This window comes from Magnolia sinica, chromosome 7 (genome assembly GCF_029962835.1).
Source record: "Magnolia sinica isolate HGM2019 chromosome 7, MsV1, whole genome shotgun sequence".
In the NCBI taxonomy this organism is placed as follows: Eukaryota; Viridiplantae; Streptophyta; class Magnoliopsida; order Magnoliales; family Magnoliaceae; genus Magnolia; species Magnolia sinica.
In genome coordinates, this window is record NC_080579.1 from 82,148,267 (window position 1) to 82,172,600 (window position 24,334).

At 40.5% G+C, this 24,334-nt stretch overlaps 1 pseudogene; it reads right to left on the bottom strand.

Moving 5' to 3' along the window:
• Positions 1 to 15,389, bottom strand: part of LOC131251548 ((S)-scoulerine 9-O-methyltransferase-like) — a 31,026-nt pseudogene extending 15,637 nt beyond the window's left edge.
• Between the last annotated feature and the right edge of the window lie 8,945 nt (positions 15,390 to 24,334).

Genomic DNA, 24,334 nt, shown 5'->3' on the forward strand with positions numbered 1-24,334 from the left:
TTGAGATTAGGATTAGATGTAGGTTTAGGTTTAGGAAATTGGGTTCGAGTTCGGGTTCGGGATCCGGTTTAGGTTTAGGTTTTCAAGTTTAGGTTTAGGTTTAGGTTAGGGAGTTGAGATTAGGATTAGATGTAGGTTTAGGTTTAGAAAATCGGGTTCGGGGTCGGGTTTAAGTTAGGGTTTTCAAGTTTAGGTTTAGGTTTAGGTTAAGGAGTTAGGTTTAGGTTAGGTTGTAGGTTAAGGTTTAGGTACGAGAAATCGGGTTCGAGTTCGGGATCGAGTTTAAGTTTGGGTTTTCAAGCTTAGGTTTAGGTTGTAGGTTAAGGTTTAGGGAATTGAGAATATGTTAAGGTTTAGGTTAAGGAAATTGGGTTCGGGTTCGGGATCGGGTTTAAGTTTGGGTTTTCAAGTTTAGGTTTAGGTTTAGGTTAGGGAGTTAGGTTTAGGTTAGGTTGTAGGTTAAGGTTTAGGGAATTGAGAATAGGTTAAGGTTTAGGTTGAGGAAATTGGGTTCGGGTTCGAGATCGGGTTTAGGTTTGGGTTTTCAAGTTTAGGTTTCAGTTTAGGTTAGGGAGTTAGGTTTAGGTTAAGGTTTAGGGAATTGAGAATATGTTAAGGTTTAGGTTGAGGAAACCGGGTTCGGGTTCGAGATCGGGTTTAAGTTTTGGTTTTCAAGTTTAGGTTTTCAAGTTTAGGTTTAGGTTTAGGTTAGGTAGTTAGGTTTAGGTTAGGTTGTAGGTTAAGGTTTAGGGAATTGAGAATAGGTTAAGGTTTAGGTTTAGGAAATTGGGTTCAGGTTCGGGTTCGGGATCGGGTTTAAGTTTGGGTTTTCAAGTTTAGGTTTAGGTTGAGGTTACAGAGTTAGGTTTAGGTTAGGTTGTAGGTTAAGGTTTAGGGAATTGAGAATAGGTTAAAGTTTAGGTTTAGGAAATTGGGTTCGGGTTCGGGATCGGGTTTAAGTTTGGGTTTTCAAGTTTAGGCTTAGGTTTAGGTTAGGTAGTTAGATTTAGGTTAGGTTGTAGGTTATGGTTTAAGGAATTAAGAATAGGTTAAGGTTTAGGTTTTGGAAATTGGGTTCGGGTTCGGGATCGGGTTTAAGTTTGGGTTTTCAAGTTTAGGTTTAGGTTTAGGTTAGGGAGTTAGGTTTAGGTTAGGTTGTAGGTTAAGGTTTAGGGAATTGAGAATAGGTTAAGGTTTAGGTTGAGGAAACTGGGTTCGGGTTTGGGATCGGGTTTAAGTTTGGGTTTTCAAGTTTAGGTTTAGGTTTAGGTTAGGGAGTTAGGTTTAGGTTAGGTTATATGTTAAGGTTTAGAGAATTGAGAATAGGTTAAGGTTTAGGTTGAGGAAATTGGGTTCAGGTTCGGGATCAGGTTTAAGTTTGGGTTTTCAAGTTTAGCTTTAGGTTTAGGTTAGGGAGTTAGGTTTAGGTTAGGTTGTAAGTTAAGGTTTAGGGAATTGAGAATAGGTTAAGGTTTAGGTTTAGGAAATTGGGTTCGGGTTCGGGATTGGGTTTAAGTTTAGGTTTTCAAGTTTAGGCTTAGGTTTAGGTTAGGTAGTTAAGTTTAGGTTAGGTTGTAGGTTAAGGTTTAAGGATTTGAGAATAGGTTAAGGTTTAGGTTTAGGAAATTGGGTTCGGGTTCGGGATCGGGTTTAAGTTTGGGTTTTCAAGTTTAGGTTTAGGTTTAAGTTAGGGAGTTAGGTTTAGGTAAGGTTGTAGGTTAAGGTTTAGGGAATTGAGAATAGGTTAAGGTTTAGGTTGAGGAAACCGGGTTCGGGTTCGAGATCAGGTTTAAGTTTGGGTTTTCAAGTTTCGGTTTAGGTTAGGTTGTAGGTTAAGGTTTAGGGAATTGAGAATAGGTTAAGGTTTAGGTTTAGGAAATTGGGTTCGGGTTCGGGATCGGGTTTAAGTTTGGGTTTTCAAGTTTAGGTTTAGGTTTAGGTTAGGGAGTTAGGTTTAGGTTAGGTTGTAGGTTAAGGTTTAGAGAATTGAGAATAGGTTATGGTTTAGGTTTAGGAAATTGGGTTCAGGTTCAAGTTCGGGATCGGGTTTAAGTTTGGGTGTTCAAGTTTAGGTTTAGGTTTAGATTAGGGAGTTAGGTTTAGGTTAGGTTGTAGGTTAAGGTTTAGGGAATTGAGAATAGGTTAAGGTTTTGGTTGAGGAAATTGGGTTTAGGTTCGGGATCGGGTTTAAGTTTGGGTATAGGTTTTAGGTTTTAGGTTTAGGTTTGGGTTATAGGTTAAGGTTAAGTATAGGTTTAGGTTATGGGTTTAGTTTATAGGTTAAGGTTTGGGTTATAGGTTAAGGTTTAGGTTATAGGTTATAGGTTATAAGTATAGGTTTAGGTTTAGGTTAAGGTCTAGGTATAGGTTATAAGTATAGGTTTTGGGATTTTAGAATAGATTTAGGTTAAGGTTATAAGTTTAGGTTAAGGTTATAAGTATAGGTTATAGGTTAAGGTTATAGTTTAGGTTAAGGTTATAAGTATAGGTTATAGGTTTAGGTTTAGGTTTATGTTTAGGTTAAGGTTTAGGTTATAGGTTTTGTTTTAGGGTTAGGTTTAGGTTATAGCTTTAGGGAATTGAGAATAGGTTTAGGTTATAGGTTTAGGGTGTGGTTTAGGTTAAGGGTATGGTACCTGCAAATACAGATATAAACACGGCCTGTCCAAATGGCCAGGCCCCTCCAATGCTATCCATAGGAAATGGACAGCTTCATCATGGTCATAACAGTGGTTCCCACCTTCCAGGGACCCCCGCTCATCCGGATAGCTCCGACGCACATCCGGATCTGCTCCATTAATTTCGAGCAAATACATAAACATGACATGTCCAAATGGCCAGGCCCCTCCAATGTTGTCCATAGAAAATGGATAGCTTCATCATGGTCATAACAGCGGTTCCCACCTTCCAGGGACCCCCGCTCATTTGGATAGCTCCGACGCACATCCGGGTCTCCTCCATTAACTTCGACCAAATACATAAACACGACCTGTCCAAATGGCCAGGCCACTCCAATGTTGTCCATAGGAAATGGACAGCTTAATCATGGTCATAACAGCGGTTCCCACATTCGAGGGACCTCCGCTCAACATCCGGATAGCTCCGACGCACATCCGGGTCTGCTCCATCAATTTCAAGCAAATACAGATATAAATACAGCATGTCGAAATAGCCAGGCCACTCTAATGTTATCCATAGGAAATGGACAGCTTCATCATGGTCATAACAGCGGTTCCCACATTCTAGGGACCGTTGCTCAACATCCGGATAGCTCCAACGCACATCCAGGTCTACTCATTTAAATAAAATGGATTATTAAGATCATTTAAATAAAATCAGGTCCAATCAACAATCTGACCTGGAGGATTCTGTTAGCATTGTTGACGGCATGTCGAATCTTGTTTTAGGGCCTAGAAATTCAAAATTAGATACAAAAATTAGAAAAACTAAAGAAATTTAAGAAAGATAGTCAAAGTCCATGTGAATGAGCACAAGTATGCACCTACATATGAATTCTGAAAAGCTATTGCATATCACAAAATAATAATAATAATAATAATAATAATAATAATAATAATAAAAAATAAATAAATAAATAAATAAATCCTTGCATTTAGATATTCAACAAAATGGGTTAGAATGAATTCATTTGCCTAATTCATGAAAACCTTTCGTTTGGATATTCAACAAAATTGAATTGTAATAATTCAATTCAGTTCAATAAACTCAGATTTCTGAAAAGGATTTAATGGTTTTAAATCCATGGTTTTCTGGAAAAGGTCCATTTCCTAGACGTCAAATTCAACGGGGAAAGTAAGATGGTTAATATTACTTTTCACAGTATAAAGTTTCAGTTATGTCTCTTCTTTACCTTCCATTTTCTTCTTAACAAGAAAATTCATATTTACTAATATTCCCATTTTTCTATTTTTTAAAAGCATAAGTTCGGACTCCGAACTCATTGATGGGGTATAAATTAAATAACACAGGAGAGAAATTATGGGGCCCTGCACATCAGTCGATGTTAGTAGTATAACACACTCCAAAAGTTGGCTACTAAGAACTATTTGTCTGTATAAAGAAGAAAACAACACATGCCATCACCACCCCCACATACAAGAAAAGGACCGGACTAACACTAACAGTAGAGATGCACACACTAATATGAAATGATTAGATTTTTCTCTATTTTTTCCCTTCTCCATCATAAAACAAGCAGTTATTTCTTTGCGATAGGAATTTGGAAGATAACAAAAATAAGGGTAAGCACTAGAAAAAAGAAAAAACAGAAGAAGAAGAACCATATACTCAGAAGCATGAAAAAGAACTACTAATCGGGCCATGAAAAAGAACTAGACCGAAGACCCATTTGTCCTTCAGAATCAGATTCTGAGTTGCTGGATGAATTTATCTTATATGTTAAATTTATCTCCCAAATTCAAATTAGAGCTTGGTGAATTTTTCCCAACCTAGATCCTAAGTTGTTTAATTTTCTTGTGTGTAAATTGCTAAATCTGTCACCAAAAATCAAATTCTTCTTCTAGGTGATCAGATTTCTTCTGCCGAATGGTGTTGATTTTTGTGTCTTTCCCAACCTGATTCTATATGTGGATTTGTATGTATTTTTTGAAACCTGATTTTTTTTTTCTACTGATCCATAGATAATACCATGTTGACTTTGAATCATCCAAGATCATAATTTTTTTCCATTGAATTGTTCTCTGCACACATGCTAAATTTTAATTGAATTGTGACCATCATTCATAGTAAACTTGCTAGCTTTGCTGAACTTTCAGGGCTCACCATATGTGTTGGATCACAAAGCTCCAACTAGTAGAAGTTTTTATCAATATTTGAGCCATGTATATAAATAACAAATGTCATAATACAAATATTAAAGGCAAGAGAAAGGGAAAGAAAGTTCAGGCAAAGTCATCTTGCAACGAGGAAATTTACCTATGTAAAATATGTAATCAACTGTGCCAATGAAATCTCTAGTGTAGTTTGTGAACTACGGTTCATTAGTCGTGGGGTCCATTTTCCTTCTTTGTTGCTCCAAACCAATTCCAACTCCCACCATCCTTACAAAGGATGAGTATGCACTGACCTGTAACAAACACATTGTCACAAGTTGTGCAAAATAAGTGGGTGGTTCAAGGGAAGTGGCAGCAGGCTAAAGTTTTACCATTGGAAGTTGATGAGTTAATTTGTTTGCAGGATGCAAGATTCCAAGAGTGTCTACTGTCAAGTTAGGATGCAACTCATCCACCTTCCCCATAGCCAGATGTTCATTCAACACTTGTGATGTAAAATTATACATTGGCAATTGCAAAGAATGCAAAGAAATCAATTGACGCTGTGAATTAGAAAAATGAAAAATTGAAGATCATCTATTTTGAGGTTCCACATAGAAAGCACACACCTTCCAAGCAATCAATTTAATCCTCATAATGCTAATAGTTTTACATGTACTTCCATGAATGACTTCGGAACCTTTTGCATTCTTTGTCAAATGATGGAAAGCTATTTCACCATATGAACATTAAAATAATCTGAAAGAGATTGCTTGATCACAGTCAAATCCAACAATAAATAAAACATGCCACCAAATTTCATGGAATGGAATCATATACCTACTTTACACACAACAACACCCCTATATGAAGTGTAACTAGAGCACATTCCCCACTTCAATGGATTCAACTTTTGCAACATAAGCAAGTAAAAATCAAGCCACAAGTCAAACTGAAAAGAGTGCTCAACTAAGTTACAATTTGGGTGTGGCAGTAAGGATTTTTTTTCTTTTTCTTTTTTTACTTTTTATGGCATTACTATGAGGGATTTACATACTATTGCAGTAAATAAATGGAGATATGCTGTCTGTGACTCTGCATGCACATTAACATCACAATAACATATGAACAACATTTGCAAGACAATTCATGAAGGTCTTGCAGGATACACTATGGTATTATTACCAACTCAATGATATCAACATGCACAAAAAATAACATAAACTATCTCAACCAGAAACAAAGTCACAATGCAATAACTTGCCAATCATTATACAAAGCATTGTTACATGATTAATCCCGAGAATAGCAAGGAAGAAAATGTGAGGGACCAGCTGAACAAGGGCATTGTACACCTGATGACATTGATGTTCATTCCCTAGCAGGTCTAATTAAGGCTTGGTTCAAAGAGCCTCCTGCAGGAGTACTCCGAATGCCATTTCAAAGTCTTCCAGAAAGAAAAGTGGAAAAAAAAGGAAAAGAAAAGAAAAACCCACTTGAGTTCTTTGAAACCCGTACCATAAAGCTTGAGTTGTGTTTCAAGATCATGGGTCCCACTCAAATCACCTCCACTACTGCCAACGGGCTGTTTATCAATCAACTGCCTCCTTTTCTTGGTCATCGCTTCTTCAAGAATTCAACTCATCAAATATCAAAATACTATCAAACATATCCCAAACCAATTTCCAAAGAAAAGCAACTTTAATTCAATGAAATCATCAATGAAAATAGAGAATTCTACATGAAAAAACATAAAAAAAAAATGAACTTTTTCTGTGGCACTCTTTCTTTACACCAAGGCCACATCTCTTCTGGTAAGCTTTCATGTCAAATTAATGTGTATGATAACCATCAGTAATTTTTCGGCAATGATCCAGAATAAGAAAGAAAGAATCAACATACAGAGGTGAAAGAGAAGGAATAAACATACACAAGTGTAAGACATGCAAAGTTGTAGGGTCTCTCCAATTACAGCTAGCAAATGTCTTCTTTGCACACACAACACAATTTGATAATGATATCTAGACAATCACTGTAAGAGTCTCTCCAATTACAGCTACAAGAACATTTGTGTCTAGGTCCCATAAAGTGACAATATCCTCTGCAGCAATATAGCTAGAACAGAGCCATCGCCAGAAAATACAGCAGTTGTCATTGACCTTTTCTTGCATGGAAATCAAGTTCTCAATCAGAACGTGGACTAGAGCAGTCCAATCTCTGTCATTTTTGGCTCATTGCTCACCAATGTAGTGACAACCGGTGCACAGTCCCAATCACTGTAAATAAATAGCATGCATTTGTAAAACTAAAGATTTTACATATATTCCAACCATCCACATTCAAAAGAAAAAAAAAAAAAATTGCTAATTTTATGAAGTGACACATTTCATTATAGAGATTATCTGAAAATAAACAACTATAAATAAATAGAACATGAGATGTGAATATCTGAGCTAAGGCATGCATGTGTAGATCTAATGATTCTATGTGTACTCCAACCATTCACACTCAAAAGAAAAGAAAAGAAAAGAAACATCTTCTTTTTTTTTTTGGCTGAATTTTATGAACTAACACCATTCATTTGAAAAATGCTGAAAATAAAATATAAAAACAATAGAAAATGAGACGCAAAAATCTGATCGAAGGCATGCATTTGTACATTTAATGATTCTACATGTTTTCCAACCATCCACACTCAAAAGAAGAAAAAAAAAACTAATTTTGCTGAATTTTATGAATTGACACCATTCATTCCAAAAATTACTTGAAAATAAAAAGTTAACAAAAAATGAAAATGAGATGCAAAAAATTGAACTAAGGCATGCATGTGTAGATTTAAAGATTCTACATGTATTCCAACCATCCACGCTTAAAAGAAAATAGAAGAAAAAGCTGACAGTATTCATTACAGCTGACACTATCCATGTATTTTGTGAATTTCAGTCCATGTAAGATGAACAAACATCCCTTGTAATGCGATGAGCCAATAGAGCTCAAAACTACTCTACACATGATAGGAAAAGTGATAACAGGCGGGAAAAAGTTTCAGACCTTGAAGAAGGCTCCTTAGCTGACTTTTCGATCACCTAAGATGACTCAGACAAAGGTGTAGAGCTCTTGTCGGTATTTGGGCCATTTGTGAAGATTGCATTAAGCCCAAAACTAGCATCAAAGCTTCTGAAACTCAATCCACTTCTCTCAGCTTCAGGGACATGAAGATGGTTTGGAATGATGACGTGTTTGTCTGAGAAATGCAAATCCTCTAGCTTCTTTTCCAGCTTCACTGTTACCTCTTGAGTCTGCAGCACTAGACGCAGATAGTGACTGAGAACTGACTTCTTAGTAGCCTTGATGCATAAATCAATCAAGCAAAACTCAATGACCCAAACTTGAATCACCCGTATTTTCAAAGCACAATTTGACATGCCCATGCAGCAAATGTTTATAAAAAGATCAACCATTGAAACCTTAGAAATGAGTTGTATATTCACATTTTGAACTTTATCTTGGCACATACAACTGAACAAGCAAAATAAATTTAGATCAATGCAACCGCTTTTAGTGTACTATGAAGTCAGATTCTAAGTTTTTTTTTTTTGAATGGTAGCTAGTAGCTACTAAGAAGTCAAAGAGTGAAGTTTGGTATGAAAGATATATATATATATATATATAACAAAAAAAAAAAAACGAACGGATAGAAATTATAAACAGATTCAATACCTGAAAGTTGCAAAATGCAAATATAGTCTATTGGTTCTAATTCCAGAGCTTATCTGCAAGTTGCATGCAAGTGATAATGGAGAGATCTATGAGCCTAAATGCAATATCCTGATACCTACAGCCATCAATGGCAATTGTACACACATTAGTACTAAGATTTGGTGACTAAAATCATCCACTCAAAGAGTCATCATCCAAGATCATATCCAAGACATAATCATAATAGGGAACCTGTCCTTGCAGTCCACATAAATTGAAGTCGTCTTGTATATAATCTTCATCAACTTCACAAAGGAGCTCATTTCCTCTCAAGCCACAGAACCAAGAGATCCATGATGAATCATCTCCCTCAGAACGGCTAAGTTCTGTCCCTTCGCTGCCTATCTTTGAGAGGTCTTTAAAATAAAAATAACCCAGTTTAGAAATTAGGATTCAGAGAAATAAAATAATGCAAAGATATAAGAAAAGATATACCCAGAACAAGTTGTTAGGAGAAAAGGCCTTTTATTTGAGACAAGCAAATGCATTGCAATGAATTTGAGACCATCCAAGTGCTAAAGCAGGCTTCAACAGTAACCAAGTGTTTCAAATAAATGTAGTTTTTTCATATTAAGATTGGGAACAAGTTGTGACTAGAGAACTGTGGGAAAAGAATAGCTCCCTCAAACACCACGACCCCGTGTTACAGGTGAATCTGTTTTTGGGAAATATATTGCATGCAAAAGAGATTGACCTTATCATATTTCATAATCTATCATCCAAAAAACAAAAAGCATGTCATTCTAGTTCAAAAACAGAAATTTCGTCCTATCTACATGTCATGTTCGTTGCCAAGATATATATATTCATCTGTTGTGTTGTAGCTCACCCTATAGTTGCAAAAAAATCATCTACCATTTTTTCCTGCTTCATAATCTCACAATTCCTACAAACTTTGGGCTTTAAAATGGTTATTTACTACTAGTTTTTGCATCCACTCCCACTACCACTTCCTACTATTTTTAGCAGCTAAGGTTCAGCTTGAGTGATTAAGATATCCATTAGTTATATGTATTTAAGAGGAACTATCCACATTCGCTGAAAAAGGCTACAGATTGGTGGCTAAGATCTCTCAATCTTGGGAGATTTTTTTTAGTTTGGTGCATCCATGGTGCACCATCCACAACACAACAGACCGATGATCTGGATCAGTGAACAATGGCCCCACTTATACAAACCGAAAACCTGATTACACTGCATTAACTTTGGGTCGGGGATCAAGTATTTCCTCAACATTCTATCAGCTATTTTCGACTGCTTAGGTTTAGTTGTGTATTAGACCCAACTCCCTAATCCCTAAATCTCCACATCCTTAAATCCCCAAATCCCTAAATCCCTAAATCTCCAAATCCCTAAATCCCCAAATCGTTTCAATTGGTATTGAGATTGAGAGAGATTGAGAGAGAGAGAGAGAGAGAGAGAGAGAGATACCTCACTGCATATTCAAGTTCGCGGTTTGTCTTTTGACCTCAATCCCATCCAGACGGATCGGTTGACGTCGTATCTCCACATTCTCCTTCTTCTCCTTCTTGCAGTGAAAGGGGGTTTTGAAAACCCTAGCGAGAGAGACAGAGAGGTTGGGAAACAGAGAGGGAAATGGGGCTGAGAGATAGAGAGAGGGTGAGGGAGAACGAGAGATTGACAGAGGGCTGAGTGCGAGAGAGAGAGAGGGGGGGGGGGGGGGAGGGCGAGGGAGGGTGAGTCGCATGTAGGCGAGAGAGAGAGAGAGAGAGAGAGAGAGAGAGAGAGAGGGACATTTGCTTTTGTGAAATTGGGTGCGCGGGAGAGGTGTGCGGGAGGTGCGTGGATGGGATTTTAGGGGTGATTTATTTTAGGACTTGTGGGGCCCACCGTTGTGTATGCTAATTATCCACTCCGTTCATTCATTTTAACGAATCATTTTTAGGGTTTATCCAAACAATGAGCCACATCTAAGATTTAGGTGGACCACACCACATATTAACGATGTAAATTTATATTTCATTCTTTCTCATGGTGTGGTCCACTTAGACTTTTGATCTTTCTAATTACTGGGCTCATGCACTAATATAATATTTCAAAATTTATGGACCTATTAGATAAAATAAATATATTGCAACGGGCCCCATGGAGCCCCTTAAGCATAGTCAAGTTCCTATGGGGAGCTGTGTTTTAGCTACAGATTAAGTATGTTTTAGTTACGGATTAAATCTGCAGCTAATTAGCTACGGATTAAAGCCGTAGCTACAGAGCTACATAGTCCGTAGCGTTTGCTCATTTTTTTGGTAGTGATTATTTGTTGGGCCCACAGAGGTGTGGTTCATAAATCCAGCCCACCCATTATGTGTATCCCACTTGGTTGAGGGGTCAGACCAAGTTTCTGATACATCCAAATTTCAAGTGGACCTAACAGGTGATTTACATACTCGAGCTTCGAGTTGTACACATGGTTAAGGAGATCAAAGTTACATGGGTGCAAAGAGATGTATTTATTACATATACACAGTTCATCTATTTTTATTTTTATTATTTTTATTTCTTTTTCTTTTGAGATCATTTTATAGCATCATCCAAAAATGAATCATATCCAAAGATTATCTGGACCTCACCACAAACTGTAGTGGAGATAATGATTTCATCGTTAAACAATTTACAGGGCCCACCATACCTTTTATTTTCCATCTAATCTGTTCATAAGGTCACAAAGACCTGAATTAAGGGGAAAAACAAATTTCACACTGCTCCAAAATTTCTAACCCAAAAAGGGTTCCAATGGTTTATGTTCAATCCCTGCCACTTTTGTAGTGTGGTCCACTTGATAGTTAGATCTATCTTATTTTTCTTCTCAAGCCTTAAGACAAACTCGCCAAATGGATGGACGGTTTGGATATAACACATACCTCATGATCATATTGATCTAAATCTTTTTTTTTTTTGTAATTATTATTTATTATTAATATTTTTTTATGGTGTGGGCCACCTGAGTTTTGTGTACGGCTGGGGGTGACCCATTTTTAAACGGGGCCCATCAAATCCATGGTGCAGATGCTCGACATGCATCAAGGTGGGGCCTGTGGTGGGGCCCACCTCCTCCAGCATTTCAAGCAGTAGGGACGCTGGCTGCAATAGCGTCCGGCACGTTTTTACAATTTTTTATTTTTTTTAATTACAAATTTTCATATGTAGGGTCCATATCAAGATGATCCAATCCATCTGTTGGATTCTATGGCATGTGACAAACCCAATGAGTCTAATATTCAGCATTTTTGGAGTACAGAAACATCACAGTGGGTCATAATAATTTATCACTATTAAAATAATATTTTTGATGGTGTGGCCTACAAGAGACTTGGATTGACTTCATTTTTCGGCTCAACGCCTAATATGATCTGAAAAATAAGATGGACAGTGTGGATCAATTACATCAATCATGTTGGGGGGTGTTGTGGGCCCACAGCCCCTCCTTCCTTTGTAAAAGCAGCCTACACGCTGCTGCTTGCTGCAGCTCTTCCTGGACGCTGTCAGCGTCCATTCTCCACCCACCCACCCACCCACCCACCCACCCACACACACACACACACACACACACATATATATTTCATTTATTTATTTATTTATTTTTATTTCTATTTTTTTTGTGGTGTGTGAGAGTTGGCCCCATACATGGACAGTTTGGATGGCATACAAACATTTTGGTGGGGCCCACTATCAATGGGTCCCACATAAATTCTATAATAAATTATTTTTATTATTAATCTTTTTATATGTTATATGTATTTTTCCACGAATCCACACCATTAAACACATCACTATTATCATATCATCACCATTTTTTTTATCAACTTTCTATATGTACTCTCCTCTATATCCACACCATTGATCACATCAGCATCCTCAAATTGTCATCACTAACAATTATACAAATAATAATAAAAAAAAAGAAAACAAATTAAGAGTGGAGTGGGTGTACTCACCTTGATGAATTAGATGGATGGTTGAGATGGAATTGATGGTTGAGATGGATGGAAGGGATGGGATTGATGGAGTTGGTGGCCCACCAAGATCACTCCTCTCTCTCTCTCTCTGTCTCTCTCTCTCTCTTTTATGGAAAATGGTGAAATGCTAACGGTTGGAGGGGTATTTATAAAGAAATGGATAAAATTTTGATTAAGTTAAGCTAATGTGATTAATATTAGCTTAGGCTAGGATTATGGTACTTAATTCATGCTTTGTAATTAATGGTGGATTAAAGGAGCATGGGATGACATGGTGTGGTGATGTCATGTATAGTGTATGGCATGGAGAAATGTTAACTTTTCATGCACATGAGAGAGAAGAGGTATGGGTATGTGACATCATACACATGGGTAGAGATTCTCTCACCCATATGTGGCATGTACATGTGTGCATGACATGTGTTGTGCACATGTGTGGAATGAAATACATGGTGCTATGCGCACATGATACACTTATTATTCTTCGTGGCGTATCTCACTAACGGAGTATCATACCGACGCACGGGTGGTACCTCCACGATCACGACGATGAGGCGGTCGATATGAGATAAGTTTCGAGGTCTTGGGGTTCCAGTCGTTGGGTGTGTACTATGAACAACCAATCTAAGTCTAGCTAAGGGCATCGATCATCATGCACATATGCATGGAAAATAGTACCGAATGGACCAGGTGTTACATTGCCCACTCCTGATTTGCGAGATTCTATCAGATCAACGGTCAAAAGTCCTATTTAATTTTATTTTTACTATAAATAGTGAGTTTTAGTTTGAGTATAATTTTTAATCATTTGAGTTGTATGAGTCGTGTCCAATATAAAAAAGGGCTTAGAAAAGTTAGGAGAATAACATAGTTCAGCCAAATTGGACATTTAATATTTTTGGCCAAAAACTATAAAGTCTAGTAGAAATGGAGACCGTTACTAATTATAATGAGTCACATTTTCAGGGTGTTTGAGTTAGAGTTAGAGTCTAAAACTCCGTCATAGGTTTAAGCTTATCATTTAAAGGGTTGTAATTTTTTTATATTAATTAATTTATTTCAAATTTATTAGAAATTATTTCTACTTTTATCCATCATGGATTCAAGAAAGATCCGTAAAGAGTCCAGAGAGCTATGTAAATTTGGAGTAGATATCCCCTCAAGGAGGACGGTGATCGACCTCATCAAGTCCCTCCCTACATTAGCACGCCAGGTAATCTAACTGATAGGACCGCTCAGTCTAGTGTATATATTTCCCATGATTAATCCCCCATCTAGTTTGGGGTGCATTTGGTTGCACTAAATACTCATGATTTTCTCTTTTTTTGCACAAAATTAGGCTGATTAGCCATGAATGTCATGAAATTTCATGATATTTGGTGCAACCAAACAAAACTTAGAAATTATCTTTAAAAAAAATCAACCCAACTTGTGCGAGTCAACTCAACTCATCAGATTTCATTAAGACTCCAAAAAAACTCAATTTCATCATGACTCAGTAAAGACCCAGAAAAGAAAACAAACTTGAGTCAACAAAGTTAGTAAAAGGCTTGAATCACTGCAAATAAGTTGGTGAAACTGCACAAAATCCTAAATATTAAATATTGTTGAAAAATACAGAAAATAGCTAAAAAAAATCTCACTAGTTGACTCAACTTGACTCAACTCACTAAACTTCAAGTCAAGTTGATCCTTTGAGTTATTAAACTATGAAAAAACCCATTAAAGCCACAGTTTCAATCGCCTTCAACTCAATTCAAGCTTGAATATATTCAAAGGACTCGAAAAAGAACTTAAGAGGAAAAAATTAAAAAAAATAAAAATAAAAATAAAAATCAAGATTGAATATATTGAAGAAACTCAAAAAATTTAAAAGAGCTTTGAGCTTTTAATTTCTAAACACATGGAAAAAAGGAAAAAAAAAAAAACCAAAACCATCATGCATGCTGACAGTTTTGATCATAAATCCATGTGACCCATCATATCAACATTATAGATCATAAAAAAATAAAAATAAATAAAAAAACAAAAAAAAAAAAATCATGTTGTACATCTTCTTTTCAATGAAATGAAACTTCCGTTCCTTTAAATTAATTTTTTTTTTAAAAAAAAAAAAAAAACAGTATAGATCACAAAACCATGGGCCCCACATGGAGAATATGACATACCTGGGTACTGAGGGGCTCGAGCTATGACATAAGGCAGATCAAAGTTCACAGCCCGAATGTGTGGGAACTTAGAAACAATGAGGTTGATACACGACCCAATACTCCCACCCACATCTACCATCTCCTTCACTTCACTGAAACCTTTGTATACTTGAAACACATCAGCCATGGTAGTCACATCAAGATTTCTCATGGCCTCATGGAAGATCCCACAGAACTTTTGGTCCGTTGCAGCATACTCATAAATTTCCATCCCATGTGTCCTATTGAACGGTGCGGATCCACCTTTCAGCACTGCGGCCCCAAGGTTGTAGAAGCTATCTAGATTTGGTTTCAGTAGAACAAACTACACGAGTGGGGCCAACGACACACCATCCTTGCCGGGCACTAGGCAGCGTGATTGGTCCGTCAGACCATACATCCGTGGGTCCTCCTCATCCTTGGGTTCTTGGACGGTGAGGATCGAGTTGGCAACAAGGATCCTGAGGATACGCTCGAGTGCGGCCGCAGCATTTGGATTGGTAGTGGGCATCTTGGCGACTATCTCGGATGGGGAGAGATGCTCTCCTGGGCCGGCTTCGGCTATGATGTCGAAGACTCTTAGCTCGATTGCAGCCCTTAGTGCCATTGGGAAGCAGATGAGAACTGGCATCGTTATTACTGATTGAGGGTGGGCCATGTTTTAGGAATGGGCTAATGGTTGTGGTATTAGAATGTGATGAAATCTTCAGCTGGTGCTAGGGTGGGAGTGTAGATGAAGATTCATATAAGAAGGTGAGAGGATGAGAGTAGAGGTTTTTTTTTCAACGAAAGATTGCTTATCATTCAAAAAAGAGGGAATACAGAGACTATACTTCGGGTGTCCCCAAGAGTCTACCAAAAACTAAAGACTCGGGCCACCTATCGTAAAAGAAGATTTACAAGAGCCATCACCCTGATGATGCCCAAACCCATAGAAGAAAACTCCCCTGCAAATAAATTGAGAGACCCGAAGGAAAGAGCTACCTATAACCGTGTTTCCGGATCGCCCCAAACCCCGCTCTATCAAGGAAAAGCAACCCCCTAACGACCTGAGGAAGGTCAGCTAGGGATGAAAACAGGGACGTAGCTTGGTTGGAACTACCCAGATTAGCCATACCATCTGTCGGCCCATTTTCTTCTCTGCACACATGACGGAAACTGACCTGCCCATTTCTAGCGAGAGTGTGTATTCTGGTTATCCAATATTTCCATCTCCAACCCGGTTGAGAAATGCTGGTCAGAAAGTTTTCCACTAGCAATGAGTCCGATTCAACGATAATGTCCGTTAGCCCGTGCTGAAAACAAAGGCTGAGGCCATCATGAACAACCCTCAGTTCAGCCCTTGTGTTTGACGCAATGCCATAACCTACACAAAATGCAAATTGGAGGTCACCCTTGTCTCCTCTGCACCCCCCCCATTCTGGGGTTTCCATCGGACGAGCCGTCCACGTTGAGTTTTACCCAGCCCGAAGGAGGTTTCCTCCACCGCACCACTTGGGTGTGCTCAAAGAATCTCGGTTGAGCAGTAATACCCATGGTAGACAAAGCCCTACTGCTGCCACCTTCACGAGCATGGATGTTCCACCTCCTGACAATCCAGCTCACCCAACCTGCAATGCGCGCTATGATTGAAACCGAACTCGGTTTAGAGTTATCGAACTTGGAGGTATTCCTCACCATCCAAAGCTCCCAAAGAATGAAACAAGGGATGAGAACACGGAAAGGGACCGAAGGTACATGATCCGAACGAGATTCCCACCAGCGGGTGAGACGCTCTAACACTGAATCACCACTGGACAGGTTGATACCATAAATCCTGGCGAAATGATGCCAAATTTCAGCCGTTCGGGTGCTATACAGGAAAGTGTGGTCTACCATTTCAATTGAGGGTCTACCGTTGAGCTCCTCAAAACAACAATTGCACTTGGACGCTAGTTGGATCCCACGAGATTTGACAGCCTCATCTACAAGCACCACTCCTCTAATGATACGCCAGACAAGTAAAGAAATCATTGGAGGGATTTTGATGTTCCAGATCTGGTTGCCCCAAATGGTCCGAGGTCGGCGAACACGTGAGATCTCCCAAGCCGTGGAAACTGAGAAGTCCCCTTTTTTTGAGTGGGGCTAGAAAGGCATATCATGCTTAGACATGAGACTGTGACCCTCATGGAATATGGTGTTTACATCCTGCTGGGAAATGAGTGCAAAACTGCTGCTGGGACCAGCGGTCCCATACTTCCCAGGAAGTCACGCACCCTCAAATTTGTCAGCAATGGTGGCACTCCAGCGGGAACTCTGTCCATCAGGGGCCCAAGCCCTGACCAATTTGTGGACCACAGATTCAAACGACCATCTCCTATATGCCACTGGGTCATTGTGGCAACGGTTGGGAGCAGGAGTCTTATTTGCTTCCACAGTGGAGATGTTGCTGCTGATGGTAAAACCGATCCCAAATTCTAAAAATCTTGCTTGTATCTAGCCTGCATAAACAAACCCCACAGCCTTTGATCTACTCTGTGTAGGACGATCCAAGCCATTTTTAGATGAAAAGCAGTCATGACATCAGATAGCCGTCTAATTCCCAACCCACCTTCATTCTTGGGAAGGCATATTTCAGTCCAACTGCGCCAATGAATCTTCTTCCTTCCCTCCGCCCAGCCCCAAATGAAGTCAGCAAAGAGCCTTTCCAACTTCTAAATAACAGTTGTAGGGATGTGCATGGCAGCCATCGTGTGAACCGGGATGCTGGTTAGAACATGGTTGACAAGAGTGGCTCTGCCCTCCATAGATAGAAGCCTCGCTTTCCAACCATTGATACGACTTTCCACGTTGTCAACAATTCGCTGAAAAACGTCCCTTTTCCTTCGACCCATCGAGATAGGAACCCCAAGATATGAAAAGCCTTCCACTGATCCCATCATCGCTAGCTCCCTACGGATGTTAGCACTCCTGGATGGAGCCATATTTTCTGAGTGAATAAATATGCTTTTCCAGATGTTGATCTTTTGCCCCAAGACCTATTGGTAGCGAGCCAGAAAGTGTTTGATCGCTCTAATGGATTGGATGCCCCCATTCAAGAATAGAAGAGTTTCATCCGCAAAAGGAGGTGGGACACTAGAACATTTCCGCGACACTAGAACTTCTTAAAGCCGTGACTGAGAACCTCAGACGCAAGGATAAAAAGGAAAGGAGAGAGCGGGTCTCCCTAGTGGAGACCATGGGTAGACTTGAAGAAGCCTCCGACCTCACCATTCACAAGTACCGAGAACCAACAATTGCTCCAGCAACGCTCCACTATTACAATCTAATGGTCTGAAAAACCAAAATGATGAAGAACTCACTTGAGGAAAATCCAATCCACTATAACGTAGGCTTTCTCCATGTCCAATTTCACAACTATATTACCATCCCTAACTCTTCTACTAATATCGCAGAGAAGTTCTTGCGACAATGCAATCTTCTCAGTAATGGACCTGCCTTGGACAAACGCCCCTTGCTCTAGGGATATCAAAGATGGGAGCAGTTTGCTCAACCGGGTTGCTACAATTTTGGCAAAAATCTTATAGATGACGTTGCATAAGCTAATGGGTCTGAAGTTCGCGAAGGCTTTAGGTGCTTCTTTTTTTAGGATAAGAGTAATGAGGGAAGATGTGAAGGCCCTTGGAAGAGGAACGCCCTGAAAGAAAGCGATAGCCGCCTTATGAATATCCTGACAGACGATCTCCCAACAAATAGTAAAGAAAGTACCCGTGAAACCATCCGGCCCTGCCGCGCTGTCCCGAGGAATCGACTGGACAACCTAGTGAACCTCTGTAATCGACGGCGGGCTCAGCAAAAGCGCATTCTCCTCAGTAGAAACAACAGATGGGATCGTTTCCAGAAGCTCCTCCCCCTGAATAGTCGCCCCTGCCAAAAAGAGGGAGTGGAAATGACGAATTGCACTGATTTTGATTTCCTCCTGAGTAGTTACAGTCTGTCCCAAGTCCAAGCGAATGGCCGAGATTACTGCTTTTCTGGATCTTGCAGTGGCCAACGTATGGAAAAAACCGGTGTTTCTGTCTCCCACTTGAAGCCAATTGTTTCTGACTTTTTTGCTTCCAAAAAGCTTCTTCCATGAGTTCCAAGCGAGATAGCAGAGCTCTGATGTCAATAATCTCCTGCTGAATATCACTTGCGGATGAGTCCACTATTTAATTTTAGAGTTGATCCTCAAGATTTTCCAGGGACAAGGATGCCTGTTTCACTGCATTGAAAATGTTGCTGGATTCATTTCTGTTCTATTGTTTCAGGTGCATCTTGACTGCCTTCTTTTTTGCCAAAATATTGCGCATTGGGTGGGGATCGATTGTAGAGGTCCACGCCGATCTGATCGTAGGCAAGAAACCCTTATGCTGGAACCACATGTTTTGTATTCGAAATTGTTTTGGCCCTGCAAAGTTATGTGAAGGAAACGCTAATAATAGGGGCGCATGGTCAGAATTTTGTCTTGGGAGATGATGTACCTGGAAGGAGGAAAAGACGTTGCTCTATGCAGAGTTTGTCAGCACGCGATCCAGCTTGGCCCACACCCTGGCAATACCAGATTGATTATTGGACCAGGTGAACTTATTACCTTGATAGCCTATATCCTGAAGGCCCGCCGAATTGATGGCGTCGACAAAATCCCTCGAGCTGGCAGTATCAAAGCTACTCGGCTTCTCCTTTCTATAGCTTCACTGACCACATTGAAATCGCCACAAATCGCCTAGGGAACCTGCACAAACGAGGCAAGAGAAACCATGTCCTCCCAAAGGACTCTCCTCTGACTTCTCGAGCAACTAGCGTAAACCACCGATATCGAGGTTGGAGCTCTGTTTTGGTAGCAGACAGTAGAGAACGAAAGCAGTTGGGAAGATTTAGAAATGACATTAACAGCTTCTTGAGTCTTACTGAACACCCAAATCTTGCCACCACAGTCCTCGTTGGAGAAAGAACAATGAAAGCCAATCCAAAGGCCCACTAACACTCGATTGGAATCCCTAACCATCGGTTCCAAAATAGCGACAATCTAAGGATTATGCTCCTCAATAAGCCTCTTCAGCGATCTGATAGTGGGATTCTTGCCCACCCCCGAGCATTCCAAAGCAAAATTTTATCTGTCATGAGAAACTTGAGCAGCAACGGACCTTCCTTGTAGGTGTCTGAGGTGAGAAAGCCAAACATCCCTGGACACTGCTGCTAGGGGATTTCTGCTAGAGTTCCTTGTTCCTTTTTTCCTCGATGGAATGATAAGGCTTGCAGCAGCTCTCTTTTTGGGGGTCGCTATCTTGCGAAAGTTTTCCTATTCCTGTCCCAATGGCTGACGAGATTCCTGCCCAGGGTCATCTTGCTGCCTGTCAATTGTGAGAATCTGAGTTATGGGGGAAGACACCACCTCTTCATCAGAGAAAAAAGGGGAAAGGTCCACCGCCAATTCATGTTTACAATTGGAGGGGGTCATCAGGGGAGTGGCCAAATTCCGCGGAGTGTGAGGAGAGTGGTTTCCATTAGAGTCTGTAGAGCTATCTGGGTCAATAGGGCTATCTCCAATATTGGTGAGAGGGCAGTCCCCAACTGACCTGGATCAAACTCTCCCTCTGTCAAATCTATTAGTGGGTAAGTGTGACCAGATGGCTGAATCTTCCTGTCTGATATGCTGATCAGTTGGCCCGACAAGTGGTTCCAATTCCTGCGCTATCGCCATAGTATTAGGTTTCCTATCGTTGCCTTGTGGACGGCTTGCACTTGAGGAGTGGTTGAATTGCAACCTGTTGCAGGCCTGGCAGGTCGGAGATGACCTATCTGTGAGGGGTATGGGGGCTGCTCTAACAGAGCAAGGATTACATTTGTGGCGATTGGATTGGCGTCACACAGAGGATCTGGAGGTTCTCCATTTCCTAGCACAACTAGATGAGGTTCAGTCACACTCGGACCGTTGGAGTGGATCTGGATGGCTCTGTTCCTGATATCTTGGGGTGTAGATGTCCTATTGTTGTGATAAGTCAGGAGAAGGATATGTTGTTGGACGTCCTGTGCCACTGGGTCATTTTTACAAACAACTTGGTTGTAGTTCCTAGAGCCTCCTCGTCTTACAGTCTGGCCCTCCGTTAGGGCAGTAACCCTATTTCTTCTCTTCGACCAAAGCGTTCCTCAACCCATTGCTTCGTAGTTGGTGGTGGATTTTGAGATTTGGTCTCTGCAAAAGGTTCGCCGAACCTAGGTTCCTATTGAGATTCAATCTTTGCTTGTACAGGGTTGTGATGTCCATCCACCTCCAGGTATAGAATAGTTCGGGTGTCCACCCCTGGGTGTAGGAGGACTTTCATTTGGAAAAATCCTTGAAATAGCCCGCATCGAGTGATGGAATCAATCTCCAACACCTTACCGAAATAACTACCAAGATCCACAAGGGTTGATTCGAACCATCCGTGGGATGGGATGCCAAAACGTCTGATCCATGTACCCCTACTTATCCCCTCCTCTTTTGGAGACCAAGGGGCGATGGATTTGATCCCCATCTTGTGGTGGAGGTCACTTTCCCCCAAGAAGAGATCAATTCAGGCCTAGATTTGAGTTAGATGAGGACCCTTGTAGCGGATAGATGAATAACATCGATATTGGATGAAGCAAACACAGATTCCTTAATACTCTACATCATGTGAAGGACTGAGGTATGTGGGTTTGATCTGGCTACCAGCCCAAGTTGGAGTTCCTATTTCTTCCTCACTACTGCTCCTGGATTCGCTACGAAGAAACATTTGTCTGCACATGCGGCCCTCCGATTTGGGATTCGGACTGTTCATGAAACAACCTTAGCATAGGAAACAGACGTAGAAGGGGGAAGGAACCTATGAAAGGCATTAGGATCGAAATTAGATCTTTAGGGGTTTGAGCTCTTGGGCTTAGCATTGTTCATCGTGACCCTTCTTCCATCGATCCGACGGCCATTCAAAACATCCATTGCATTTTTGGCATCCTGTTCAAATAGGAATCGCACAAATGCGAAACCCTTTGGGTGGTTGGACATCAGCCGGCGGGGGAGGTAGACATCGTGGATTCTGCCATACTTCCCAAAAATCTCATGAAGATCTAGTCTAGAACAATCAAAAGACAAGTTCCCAATGAATAAGATGAAACCCTGAGAAGATGGGTTGCTTACCTTTCTCCTAGATCTTTCGCGGAGGAGATCCTTGCTGTCTCGACTGGTCGATTTGCTACGCCTACGAGATCGATCCCACCCGTGGAGGGGAGACATCGGCAAGGAGGGGTCTCAACTGCACACTCCTTCAATCAGAGCTGTCTACAAGAAACTACAAAGTAGATGAGAGTAGAGGTTTGAAAAGGCACGACTTCGGTGGATCCCCGAATATACCGAGGTCGGTGTGGTCCTTGACTGTGGGGCCCATCTTGATGTGTCTATATTAAATCCATGCCGTCCATTTGTTTTGAAATATTATTTTAGGCGTGAAACCAAAAATGAAGTAGATCCAAATCTTAAGTGATTCACACCATAAGGAAACAACGGTGATTGATTACCCACCATTAAAAACTTTTTGGGAGCCATTGAAATGTTTATTAGCCATCCAACCAGTTAATAAGGTCACAAAGACCAGAATGAAGGGACCATACAAATATTAGTTTAATTAAAAACTTTTTTGGCCCACAATAATTTTTAATAGCCAATCACCACAGTTTTCAATTATTATTATTATTATTATTATTATTATTATTATTATTATTATTATTAGTTTGGACATTAATGAGCACACGTTCCCAAAATGAGGTTATCTATTCCTAACTCACTCCATCACTTTAGTTATTGATAGGTGTGTTGGTATGGTCCAACTAACGTGTCAATTTTTTAATCATGCCATGAGCTTTTTTTTTTTATTATTATAAAAGAAGTGGGCTCATGCCATGATTTCATTAAACACAAAATATACAGCCTTACGAGGTGGGTCCCAACAAAAAGAGACGGGCCACACCTACCGAGTATCTACTAACTGATCTAATTACTCTCTGATTTTACCATCATAAGGGACTCCTGGGGACAAAAACGGGCCAGGAGAGCGAGGACACCCTGTACAAAAAACCACCAGAGAGGACCGAGCTCTTAGTTTTCCCTTAAGAAGCCCAGACCCATCTTATCTAGTCTATGAAGACCCCTTACACTAATCGGGAGGTCTGAAAAAGAGAGATACGTCGATTGATGTTGGGATGTTGCTGCGCCCTTAGCCAACTCATCTGCAGGGCCGTTATCTTCTCTTGGAATTCGGATAATCACAAAACAACCCCTATTCCTCAAATTTCTGATCCTCATCCACCAATATCTCCATTTCCAAGCTTGGGAAGATTTGCCAATGAAGGCATCCACCACACATTTAGAATCAGATTCTAGAATAATCTGATTATAACCCCGGCTAACAAAAATTAACATAGCATTGTGAAGGGCCCGAAGCTCCGCTCTATTATTTGTGCCTATTCCATAACCAACGGAGAAAGTAAAGAGGAAGGAGCCAGAGGAGTCCCTTCCAATCCCGGCTCCCCCAAATGAACCCAGATTTCCTGTAGTGACACCATCAACATTTACCTTTATCCATCCTGCTTGTGGTCTGGACCAATTCACAACTTGAAAAGATTTTGCTTTAGGGAGCTGGTGCCGAATAATTAGACTTTGGAGGACACGAAAGTCTGATCGGCTAAAGGTCCTGGTTCAAGGGCGCTCACAGCTGAGACTTGCTACGCACCACTTGATACGGTTCACAACATTTTTAAAGCGAGTGGCGCTTCTTGCTTTCCATAGTTCCCATATGATTAGACAGGGAATGGCAGACTAGATACGAGATGGACTCCTACGAGGGGGCTGGACAATCCACCAAGCTGCAACTCTCTCCCAGACCGATTCCTAGTGGGCAAAATGGAGGTTGAAAATGCAGTTGAAGCTCTCCCACACTCTTTCTGCAAGGGGCCCAATGATAAATAGGTGGTTAATGGATTCAAGTTGAGGAGAAGAAGGAGATTGATAGTGCCACAACAACAACATTTTAATGCTAAGCTGACGCCTCTCCTCTGAATTCTATCATCAGTTGGGACTGCCCCCTGAATTAATCTCCAAACGAACACTGAGATTTTAAGGGGAAGAAGAGTGTTCCATATTTTGTTGGCTCATTCCATTTCCTGGTTTCTTGATCTGCAAAGATTCCACCGAGACTTAATGGAAAAAACACTTGTGTGGTCTTAAGGCTAGAAACACACGTCTAGGTCTGTCGATGTGCAAAAACCACTTGCGTTGAGGTGGTGAATGACCTCCTCTGGAAGAAGATTAGTGACGAGATTTGTAATTTGAGGACCATCATGAGTGAGGATCTCGTTGACTATAAGAGGAAGAATGTCCGTGGGGATCGATTGGAGAGTGAAGTTTGCCAGGGGGCCAAGGCCTGACCAATTACAACTCCAAAGATTTATCTCCCCCAGCCCAACATACCATTGAGAAGCATTCTCAATTAGCTGGGTCATTTTTGCTAGTTGCTTCCATAACGGGGAGGTGTCATACCAATGGGTGTGTCCAACTCCTTCAGTCCGTGGTAGGCCATATTTTGAA